The sequence below is a fragment of the Trachurus trachurus genome (genome assembly GCF_905171665.1).
Source record: "Trachurus trachurus genome assembly, chromosome: 8".
Classification (NCBI taxonomy): Eukaryota; Metazoa; Chordata; class Actinopteri; order Carangiformes; family Carangidae; genus Trachurus; species Trachurus trachurus.
The window spans coordinates 20,319,243-20,330,307 of record NC_139905.1 but is presented as its reverse complement, the minus strand read 5'-3'; positions in this window follow the sequence as shown (position 1 = coordinate 20,330,307).

Genomic DNA, 11,065 nt, shown 5'->3' with positions numbered 1-11,065 from the left:
TTGCATCTCTGAGACTGGAACATTTTTGTTAATCTGACCCTAAAAATATATAAATATCAGCCTGCTGTTTCCTTGTCAAGCAGTGTCCTCCCATTTTGACATTACATCCATTCTGTCCCCAACAAATTGTTGAGCTATAGTCACTTTCTTTATTCGATCCCACTGTTTGCCCTCAGACTGTGTTGATATTTATTTGTCACTGGGTTCATTTTTTCAGTAGTGTGTGTGTTCCTCTTCTGTCCCCCAACACGCCACTCTGTCTCCAGCAGCTGTCTCTTACTAATGGCCTCCATCTTTCTGCCCCCCTCCCTCCTCCCTCCTTCCAGCTCTGCCATCATTATCACAGCTCACTGTCACACTGTACTGTTCACTCTGTGTCTCTGTGGGGTAATTAACCTAATTGGACTTCATGACATTGATGGACATGATGGGTGAAATGGGGTAAAATGGCAGAGAAAGATGATAATAATGATGTTGGCTCTTGTAATTAGCTATTAGGAGAACCCTGGCAAAGGCACAACAGTAGTGTGATTATGATAATAGTTGTAAAGATGGTGATTAAAAATGCAACTGCAAATGTGATTGTAGAGAACATGATGACACATCATCATTTAAATAAAGAAAGCAATTATACACCTTTAGTAAACAAGAAAGGCAAAGTTTTTTTTTTTTTATCTAATAGTTATTGATGCAGATATAAAAACATACCTGCTGACAAAAACCACAGTCCCTGATTGATACTTCAATTCAATCAATTAAATGTTAATGTCTTTATTTGACCATATACAATACTATGAATGTCTTGCTTTTTTGTTATGGTAATAGTTATGCCAAAGAGTCACTGCATTTCACATCAGTTCAGTTTGATTAGTGTTACTTTCATTGTGATAGCCATTGAAAATACAGAGTTTAAAACACAATGGTCAAAGCGATTGCGCTATAGAGGCTGAGATCTTCTGCGTAAAAGCTACCAAGCTCCAAAACCACTGGATCCTACAATTCCCGTAATCCAACCCATTTAATTTTTTGTTATGTCAACCCCTCCGTCCAGTCAGATAAATGATTATGTCTTTCAATTTCACAGTGCCGGTCTTTAAAATACACTTTCTACAAGTCCAAAATCAATACCTTGATGATATCATCAAGGTGAGCCCCTGCACAAGTTTAAATGGGAACTCAAAGTCTGTTTACAGCTGATGGAGAGGATAACTGTCAAAATGTTGATCTGAAAAATAACCTCAAGTGGTTGACTTGAGTCGGCATTAGTTGGATCTGAGGGCTAGTATGAAAATGAAAAAAAATCTTTTAGTGTGGGGTTAGAAAAGGTGAGTTTGTTAAGTCTCTGTTTGAGGTTATGTACATTTTCTACTCACCAGGTTTTAACAAGGGAGGATAAAAAAAGATACCTCAGGTTCTTCTGCATCATTTGTGACCTCTTTTAAATGAGCAATCTAATTTCCCACTTTTAATCAGTGTGTTTATGAGAACTAATCTGCACTCTGTAATGGTTTTCTCCAGGTGAAATGTCACTGAATCAAATTTGATTGTATAACAATATAAACCTTACAACTAAGTGCATATTTTTATATTTTTAAAAATGCATTCATTATTCTTCCATTTTACGGCTGGCTCCGAACTTTCTCACATTTCAGCAGCCATGAAACAAACACACACACACACATATAACTTATTACTGTTTGAAGAGCTGAAGTCACAATGAGCACAACTTTACATCTCTGCTCTTTTCTACATTAGCACATTGAACCGTAGTGAAGATGCTGATGCTATGAAGGACGGGGGATGGTACAGTAACACTGATAATTAAGATGATGATGGGCAGGTGCAGGTCGTTCGCTGGACCTTCACAGCTTAGGTGCAAACACTGCTGGTTGCCGGGCAACCGTGTCCACCGGGGGGTCCTTGTAAGGCCTGTAGCTGGGGTGAGACAAGGGGTCGGCACAACTCTACCTTAAAACCCCACAGCACGCTAAAAATAGATCAGGGATGTGTGTGTGTGTGTGTGTGTGTGTGTGTGTGTGTGTGTGTGTGTGTGTGTGTGTGTGTGTGTGTGTGTGTGTGTGTGTGTGTGAGAGAGAGAGGACAGTGGAGAAAATGACAGAGATAGGACATGGAATAAGTGACATCAAGTGTATAATGAAGGATGGAGGAGAAGATTTGGGGAAAGTGCTCCATGCCAACGAGTGAAAGCAGCGTCTGAAACATGAGCCAAGAAGTGTGTGTAATATGAGCTTTTTTCTATCTGTCTTCTCTGAGAAAGCTTCATCCCCTTCTGCCTTACTTTCCTCATGCACACACTCACACACGCATACATTCGCACACACACACCATCTCCTTTTATAAAAATACCCAAGGACAATCCTCACTATTAATAGGAAGTGTTGTCAACTGGCGCTGGAGAAATGGGACCTTCTGTTCAGCTAACTATTTTTGCAGTCCTTTGTAGCCATGACCCCTTACACCGTCAATTACATTCACTTTCCAGACTATTAAAGACAGTATGAACATGTTAACAACATATTACATTAAAAATAAATAATAAATAAACTAGACTTTAACCCAAAACTACTGAAATAAAGTAACCACAAAAGGCAGAAAGATAATTCTGAAAAAAAAGATGATAAATGAATTGTAGCCTATATAAAAAAATCTTTCTCTCTGTTTTACCTTCTCAAAGCTCTGAGTGTCCACTGCAGGTTCCCACAGACAATTGTTCCAGAGCAGCAGTGATGGACTCAGTGTTATATTATTTACTTGGCTCCTCTTTCAGCACTGGGCTCTTTTGGTTCCAGCTCTGGAGCGGTAATCGAGCTCCACGCATACTGCAGGTGATTTATAGGCCCTGGGGTCGACATCCAGCAGTCCTGCCCTCATCTATCCCCCGACTGCTACAATCTGCCCGCACACTAAATTAACTTCAACACAACACTGACACCTGCGATAGGAATTAATAAGAAGATGCCTGTTTTTGAGTCTGTGCATGCACACTCTGACACAAGTGAGGTACTTTTAATTTGATGTGGGTTGATAAGTAGGCACATCCACACTTTGAGCCATTCATCACTGATTAACAAGAACTGATCATGAAACTGCTTTTATGAGACAGAATTTAATGTTCTGTTGTCATGTTGTCATGGATGGTATATTCATTTTGCAGGCAGAGTATGAACTTTTTAAAATGATTTGTGTAGGCTATGACGATATTGTAAGGGCACTAATATCAGACGCACTGAGAGATTATTCGTTAATATTTTTACGTTTGTGTTGATATTTCTATAAAATTTAAGGTGAAGTGCTGCACCTGGCCAGCTCTCCATTTTGCTGTTAATGAGTTGCTGGCTAATTTGAGAGGCAATGGTTTGGAGGAGATAAGCTACTCATTTTTAATTGGTGACTCCTATATTTTCTGGCTCAAATTATGTCACATGATAGACAACTGATCATAGACTTCAACAGTTGAAGCTAGTTAATTAAGCTAATTAGCATTATGAGTAAAAACTACCCATAGTAGCCTACTGCAACGAAGTGTTCAACCAAAAAATAAGTGTCTTCGCTTCCAGCTGTGTAGAGGACATTGTTAAAAAAAAAAAAAAAAAAAGTCTCTATTATTTAGTCTAGACTCTCTATTAGGAAAGCCTAAACAAAATGTTATGCTGCCAAAGCCCTGAATGTTTCAATAATTGCTTATGGTTTACAAGCTTGGACAAGGGCAACAGGTTACATTTGCTTGTATTCATTAACAATTTGTTGGATTTTTAATGTAAAATTATCTCACGTCAAATCAATCCGCTGACATTAGGTGAAACTCTGCTGTAGCAGCATGGAGATGAGTTTCCAAACAGGGGGCTAATAGTTCAAACAGTGGGTATGATAGCTGTCAATGGATCTTTCTTAGCCTCTAATCCCACACAAAATAATATAGCATTGAATGTCCCTTGTCCTTGGAAGTTGCACTGGGTCAGGTTACCTGAGAGTAACGAGCTGGACACACTGTGCTCTGTCCTGAGTCTTTGGACACCAGTGAGTTGTTAAGAGCCGTACATACACCACTTCAACATCAGAAGAAAGATGACAGGGCTGGCGTGCCTGGTTACAGTTGCTAAGCTATGATGATGCTGCTGTTGAAGGGAGGGGTTTAATGTACGATCAGTTTGAGTCATGTTGCCCTGACAAATATGAATGTGGGTTTGCATGGATTACTATCATGCAAAACAACTTTTTGCTGTAGTTATAATTATTCAATGATACCACTCGGCCATTGTTGATTACTAATGGCGTGTGTGTGTGTGTGTGTGTGTGTGTGTGTGTGTGTGTGTGTGTGTGTGTGTGTGTGTGTGTGTGTGTGTGTGTGTGTGTGTGTGTGTGTGTGTGTGTGTGTGTGTGTGTGTGTGTGTGTGTGTGTGTACCCCAGGAATAGGGTTTGGGTTGGGACAGCACTTAAAGCTTAGCACCATTCCAGCTAAGCACCTGTCACACACACACACACCCTAGCCTGCGCACTCTCTCTTGCATGCCCGCACACACACACACACACCTGTCTGATTCATACCATACACTGTCTGTCTGTCTGTCTGTCTGTCTGTCTGTGTCTCACAATCCCACTTGAATATATTGTGACATACTCAGAAACGTTGACACTTGTGCAAGGTCACATTTCTGTATTTTCTCACATGGCTGCTGTTACACTTGTTTTTCTGAACGCAGCCTGCAGGACTTGTGTTTGCCGCCTGATGATGATGATGAAAGCCACCAGTCAAATGCAAGTCATTTGTACCTGCAGCTGGACCATCCCTCAATGTTTCCTGGCACTTTGTCAAGAAGCTGACATGTTTTCAATCTGTTTCCATCATACAAACTGCTTAAAGAAATGACAATCCAAACAAAGTGTCTGTCACAGCTGATCAATAAAAATAAAAAATAAAAACAAGGAAGTGGGTAATAAATATTGATTGTCACTGAGCTCTTCCACATCTCTCTCTGAACCTTTTCATAGTAAAGTCCCTTCATCTTGGTCAACACTCATTCATCATCCTGTCATTGCTACTGTTTCTCCAACCCTGTGCAGTAAGTCATTCCCAGCCTGCCCGCGCTCAAGCCCGTATAAGGCGGGGCCATCCGGCAGGGGAGCCACAGGGTTAAATATACTCTGAAGCTCCAAGCATGCCAAACTCCTCCAACTAACCTGCCAGGGAGCGATCACTGCAGAGCAGAGGGGCACACAATGGGCACATGTGCCCAGTGTCTCATTAGCATAAACATTTTCTGATTGTTATGAAATGAAGTCAGATCCATACGGTGTGTTCAGGAATACTAAAACTTATTCATTCACCAAAGAAATGCTCAGACATGTGAGCAAATTATGAAATGTTAGAAAGTGATTTTTGCTTCAGTGCACTGCACTGCACAGATGAATGCAAGTAAAAGTCAACATGATGGTGTTGCATGTTAGTCACAACAAAAGGTATACAGAGAAGCAATCGAGCAAATTCAGTAGGTTGAAATTCCCTTATTTCATGTGTTTCATCTGCCACCAAATGTGGAGAGTTTTGGTGTTTTGGAACTCACAATGTTTACTCCAGATTGGTAATTAAACAGCTGTTAATGCTATTGTTGGCTCGGAGCAGCACCAAGATTTACTATCTATCTATCTATCTATCTATCTATCTATCTATCTATCTATCTATCTATCTATCTATCTATCTATCTATCTATCTATCTATCTATCTATCTATCTATCTATCTATCTATCTATCTATCTAATACAAATTACTTTATTAATCCCCAAAGGGAAATTCATTTTTTTGTCATCTCATCACCCTTTTATTGATATGTCCCTAAGTTTTCTCAATGTATAGTAATTCTTTAAATTCAATTTATAGTCCCACAGTGACAGCATATCGAGGAAAAACCAGTTACAGTCAAACAAACCTTTACAGTAAGTTCCACTACAATGTAGCATTTCTACATATGTGTAATTCAAATCAATTATTAAATTCCAGGTTTTAGTAGTGCTAACATCATTATGCACATTGATAATACACTATTATTTTCAATTACAAACTATAATGTATTATTATTAACTTCTTAAGTCTATAATATTGTTGTTAAAACGTATGTGATATGAAGTCAATAATGATTATTATAAAAATAAACACTTGCTCATAGTGCCTGCCTATTACCAGTATGCTTTGACTGCTTAATAAATTACAGCCAACCTGGTCTAGTTTCCACACTTGTTGCTCAGCCATAACAACTCATAAACCATAGAGATTTATATACAGAATACAGGAAGGGTAGCCAGTAATAATAAGCCATTCATTTAGGTCATAAGTCTTATAAAAGACTGGGCAGGCCTCTGTAAACAGAACCACAACACAGATCACAGTGTGTATGTAAGCGTGCTTTTGTGTGAGTGTTTGTTGGCTCATCTTCACTGCAGATCTGAAAAGGATCTTGCGATGAGGAAGTGGCTCTTTATCAGTTTCCAGTTTCTCCTTGGACCAAAGGGGAAGGATCAGGGGGGGCTCACACACTCTGAGATTTGGTGACATAACAGAGCAACACGAGAGGCTGGAGTGTGTCCTCACTTCATGTTGTCAGGGATACACTTACTTAAGAGAGCAACTGGCCTTGGTTTACTTCCAGGGGCAGTTTCTTCAGGGCGCGTGGCAGCATAGTGAAGCAGGTGGAGGAGAGGCCAAGAATCATGGGCTGGTGAAACAGAGGACAGGGAGATTTGAGGCGAGAAATTGTTGAGATGGTAGGACATCAAAGTTTATTCATTATTATGTGACCAGGAATAACAAAAGATCACAGTTTCACATTTAAGTCCACGTTTACAATTAGAAAAGTAGTGTGATGATGTGAATTTTTTATTTGATTCTCATCTTAAAAATTTCCAAATTATTAACGGGAGATAGATAGCGAATATTTTAATCAATATGGTGACTTGTGAACTTGTAGATATAGTTACGCATGAAAATGTATGATAACTTTTCAGATTAGAAAGGCAATATTTAATATGTTTACATTTAATAGATGCAATAAATATTTGATTTTGTTGGCAAATTAGGAGTCAGAAGTTGGTTGAGACCAAAATTGGAGCTAAAAAGAGTAAATATTGGATTCATCATGTGACCAACTTCAAATCATTGATAATATTGCTCTGCCAGTTGTGATATATATAATAGTATGTATGTATAATCAGCAGTGATCATAATGATGATGAGAAAAGAATAAATGTATTTATCACCAAAATTGCACACTAGGAGGAATCGAACCCAGACTGGAAGAAAGTTTTTGATTATAAGGGGAGCTGTGCAGCCGCATCATTACACGGCTGTTGTGGCATTTGCCCATATTGTCCTACGGCCAGTCCATCACTGTAGGCAGTGGTTTGCTAACAAGTTACCTATATATAGTTTAAAAGGTGATAGCTATATTGTTTACAACTTGTTCCCTCTGCCCATACATAAAAAGTCCGATGACGATGAAAGATGGCAAACATTAACAGACTTCATCAGTGGAAAAAGCTGAATAAGTGAATCTGTTCATTATCCAAAATAAAATGTCAAACTGCTCCTTTAACAGTTGAAGCCTTTCTTCAAATCTTTCATCCTTGAGGAGATTACCAGACAAACAGGGGAATGATCCGGTTACCACAGTGCATGTAAATGCTCCACAAACACATCCCCACCTTGATGTAACCTTCAAGCCTGGTTGTAGCATCTAGGGGGTCCTCGCCTGCAGGGTGTCACATTCTCAAACCTCCCTGAAAGAACACAGAAATTCTGCCATTGTGTCATAGCTGCCTGCCCACATGCCCACTGCACTATTTATACCAGAGGAGCGCAACTGCTGCTATAGGTACAGTTACAGTGAGGCACTTCAAACCCCAGCTGCCCTGCCTCAGCTAATAATACAATGCACTATACACACTATACGCATTATACACACACACACACACCACTGCTTGCTCTGCTGCTACTTTTGGCCTCATCATCCTCCCTCCAAGTGCTTCCTGTATCCATCACAGTGATGAGCAGCCACGGACAGGCGGGCCCGACGTGCCCTCCTCCCTCAGCGAGCCGCCTGCCAACAAGCTCTCACACACACACACACACACACACACACTCGTTACATCCAGGTTACATCACGAGCCTGTCCCCCGTCCCAGCTCCAAATCATTATGCACATAATCATTTGAGGGGAAAGGTGAATGTGGAATATAACTGCAGGATGAAATGATGAGGAAAAACATAGGATAGTTCAGTGACGGACACAGTGTTGAAGTCTGGGAGTTCTGAGTCTTTGCTTTTCGACTTTTATGAGCTAAAGCTTGATGGTCGGGAGACTTCAGATTCAGAAACATTTTATATCTTAAGAAGTGAACAGAATTCCTGTTCATAAAGTAAGTTTTTATTTTATTTTAGTATGTTAGCATGTTTGGACTAATAAGTTATTTCCACACTAAAGTTTGTATTACGACAAAAAGACGGACCAAGCAAATAAAAACAATAATGCTGGTCTTTGTTAGCAAGTAGTTACAATTAATACACTGCATTTACATAATTCACATATTCATGTTCAAGTTCACTGAAAATGTGATGTACAAATCTAACTACATAAACAGAGTTCAGGCTTTTCAAAAACTGGGGAATAAAAACCACAGGGTCCAGACATTCAGTAGGCCTAAAGAGAAAACCTGTTTTCCTTATCAGATCCGATTCATTAGCTAAATGCTTTGATAAGTCATGTAAGTCCTGGGTTAAGATTGTGAACGCTCCACCGAGCAGTGAGGGGTCGACAGTAGAGGACGTCCTGATTTAGGAGCACCGTGTCCCCTGTCCCTGTTATCCCAGGTCTTAAATGTCCTTACGTTAACAGTCACAACAGAAACTACGAAAAACCTGATGATAACATGAACTTACAGGTAGAGCTACAGTGTTTACTCACTGATTGGTACAGTCAGCATTGAGTCAGAACAAAGTTAATCACAGGAGAGCAAAGTATTGCAAGAATGGAAGGATAAGTTTGCTCCATAAAAAACAACATAAGTCATTAAATTATTTAACAATTTATTCCAGAAAAGTCTATTTAACCATTTAACATTGTGTTATTTTACGTTTCAGTCACTTTCACATTGAGGTGAAGCATCTTTTGAATTAAACTCTCGCCACAAACAGCTCAAATGACTTGACCTGCATGATACACATTATTCTTTCCGAGTAATGATTCCACACCAGTGTTTCAAGAATTGCCTTCTCACTGTGCACGAACACCGTGGCGTGCATGTGCGTGAATGTGTGTGTGTGTGTGTGCATCTGCGGGCGGTGCAGCATTATCACTGCTGTGTTTTATTAGCATTAGAGCACAGTGCTTAGAATCAGCCGCGGTAACCTGATCTCAAAGGGAGATTGAGCTAAATGTCAGTGAGCCACCTTGAGCTTTGCGCTGCTCCAGTCGGCCCACAACAGCACGGCGGGTCAGAGGGGGAAACACACAGCAGAGCGGCTTTAACACAAACACCCGCCTGGAGGGAGACACCAGCAAGACACAATATTAGAGCAGATAGGGAGAAATAACAACACAGAGAAAGAGGTGGGGAGGCAGATAATGAAAACTGGTGATGAAGAGTCGTCAGCTTCTTTTGTTTTCTTTGTGTTTTTATCACTCAGTAATACAACAGGTGGATGTTAGTAGGAACACTGCAGTCTAATCTACGACCTGCACTGGTGAAATCAACACTGAATCGTAAAGAAACCCTTTGTGTGTTGTTGCAGGCCGTAAACTAAGCTGTTACCTTCTCATTCATTTGTAGTGATAACTGCAGACAGACTGGATGCCACTGTAAATCTATCCCAGTCAGAGTATGTACTGTATGTGCGAGAGGATCTTCCACCAAATAGAAGCTCTGAACTTCTTTCCAAACCAGTGATTGTCAGTGTTTTATGGCTAAACAGCAGGTAAAAGCTGTGCATGCTTTCCACTGCAATAAATGGGGCTCAAGTGTTCTGAGCTCACATGTTGTTCGTGGATCCTAAACGTCTCTCCCTTGCTTCTCCTTTCTCCTTACTCTCCCCATCTCTTTGTTTGGCTGCCTGCAGGAGTGTGGAGTGTTTGTGCAATGTGAGGTCATCCCTGTCTCTATATCAGGGCCCCGCACTGTGCAATTCCTTTACTCTCACATGCACTGAAGGGGAGAAGCAGCGGAGCCCCCCGCCTCCCTTCAAACTGCTCGCCTCTGAGTGACGTATGCATGTGTTTCCTCTGCTGCACACTATGCTGTCCCAACAACACTGCTTCATCCTCACTGCTCTTGATAGGTGGATGGTGATACACAAGAACAGAAAGAAGCACTGAGATCCTTGTTTTAGGGTCAAGGTCGCAGAAAACTTTAAGTATTGAAAGAATTTGTTTTGAAGAAAATTTGCTCATGTGGATCTGCTTATATTAAATCATACTATATCAAATTATAAGATTGTTAACACAGGCAATAATGATATGTAATTCACATTTTGTTGTTACAGTTAGTCAAGATTTTAACTTATCTTATGTACTTTGTAATTTATGTAAATTATGCAGGTCAGACTTCAGATGAAATGACAAATTCTGCTCCATAAATATGTTTTCTTTGATAAAAAAAATATAATCAAAATAAACATTGTTTTTGTTCATTTGCTTGTTTGCTTTATTGGACATCTTTAGGTTTTTTTTTTTCAAGTCAAAAGGTTACATAGCCTGAAAAGTATATCCATGGTGGAACACAAAAAAAATAACAACAAAACGGAGTAGCTCAAGTCAAGAGACAGAAATAATTTTACTGTGTCTTTTTGTAAAGTCTGTCATTTAAATTAAAAAAAAAAGTCACAGTCAAGTAATTTCAGTGTTTTGATTTTCACCTGCCACCCACCAGCACCTGGTCACTGACGCTGGTCGTGCATGGGGAGCTCTGTGCCTCAAATCTACTTGAAGTTGATATTAAAATCTGCAGAAACCTGCCCTGGGTGAGTGAGCCGTAGACGTGCACACACTATTTCTCTGTCAT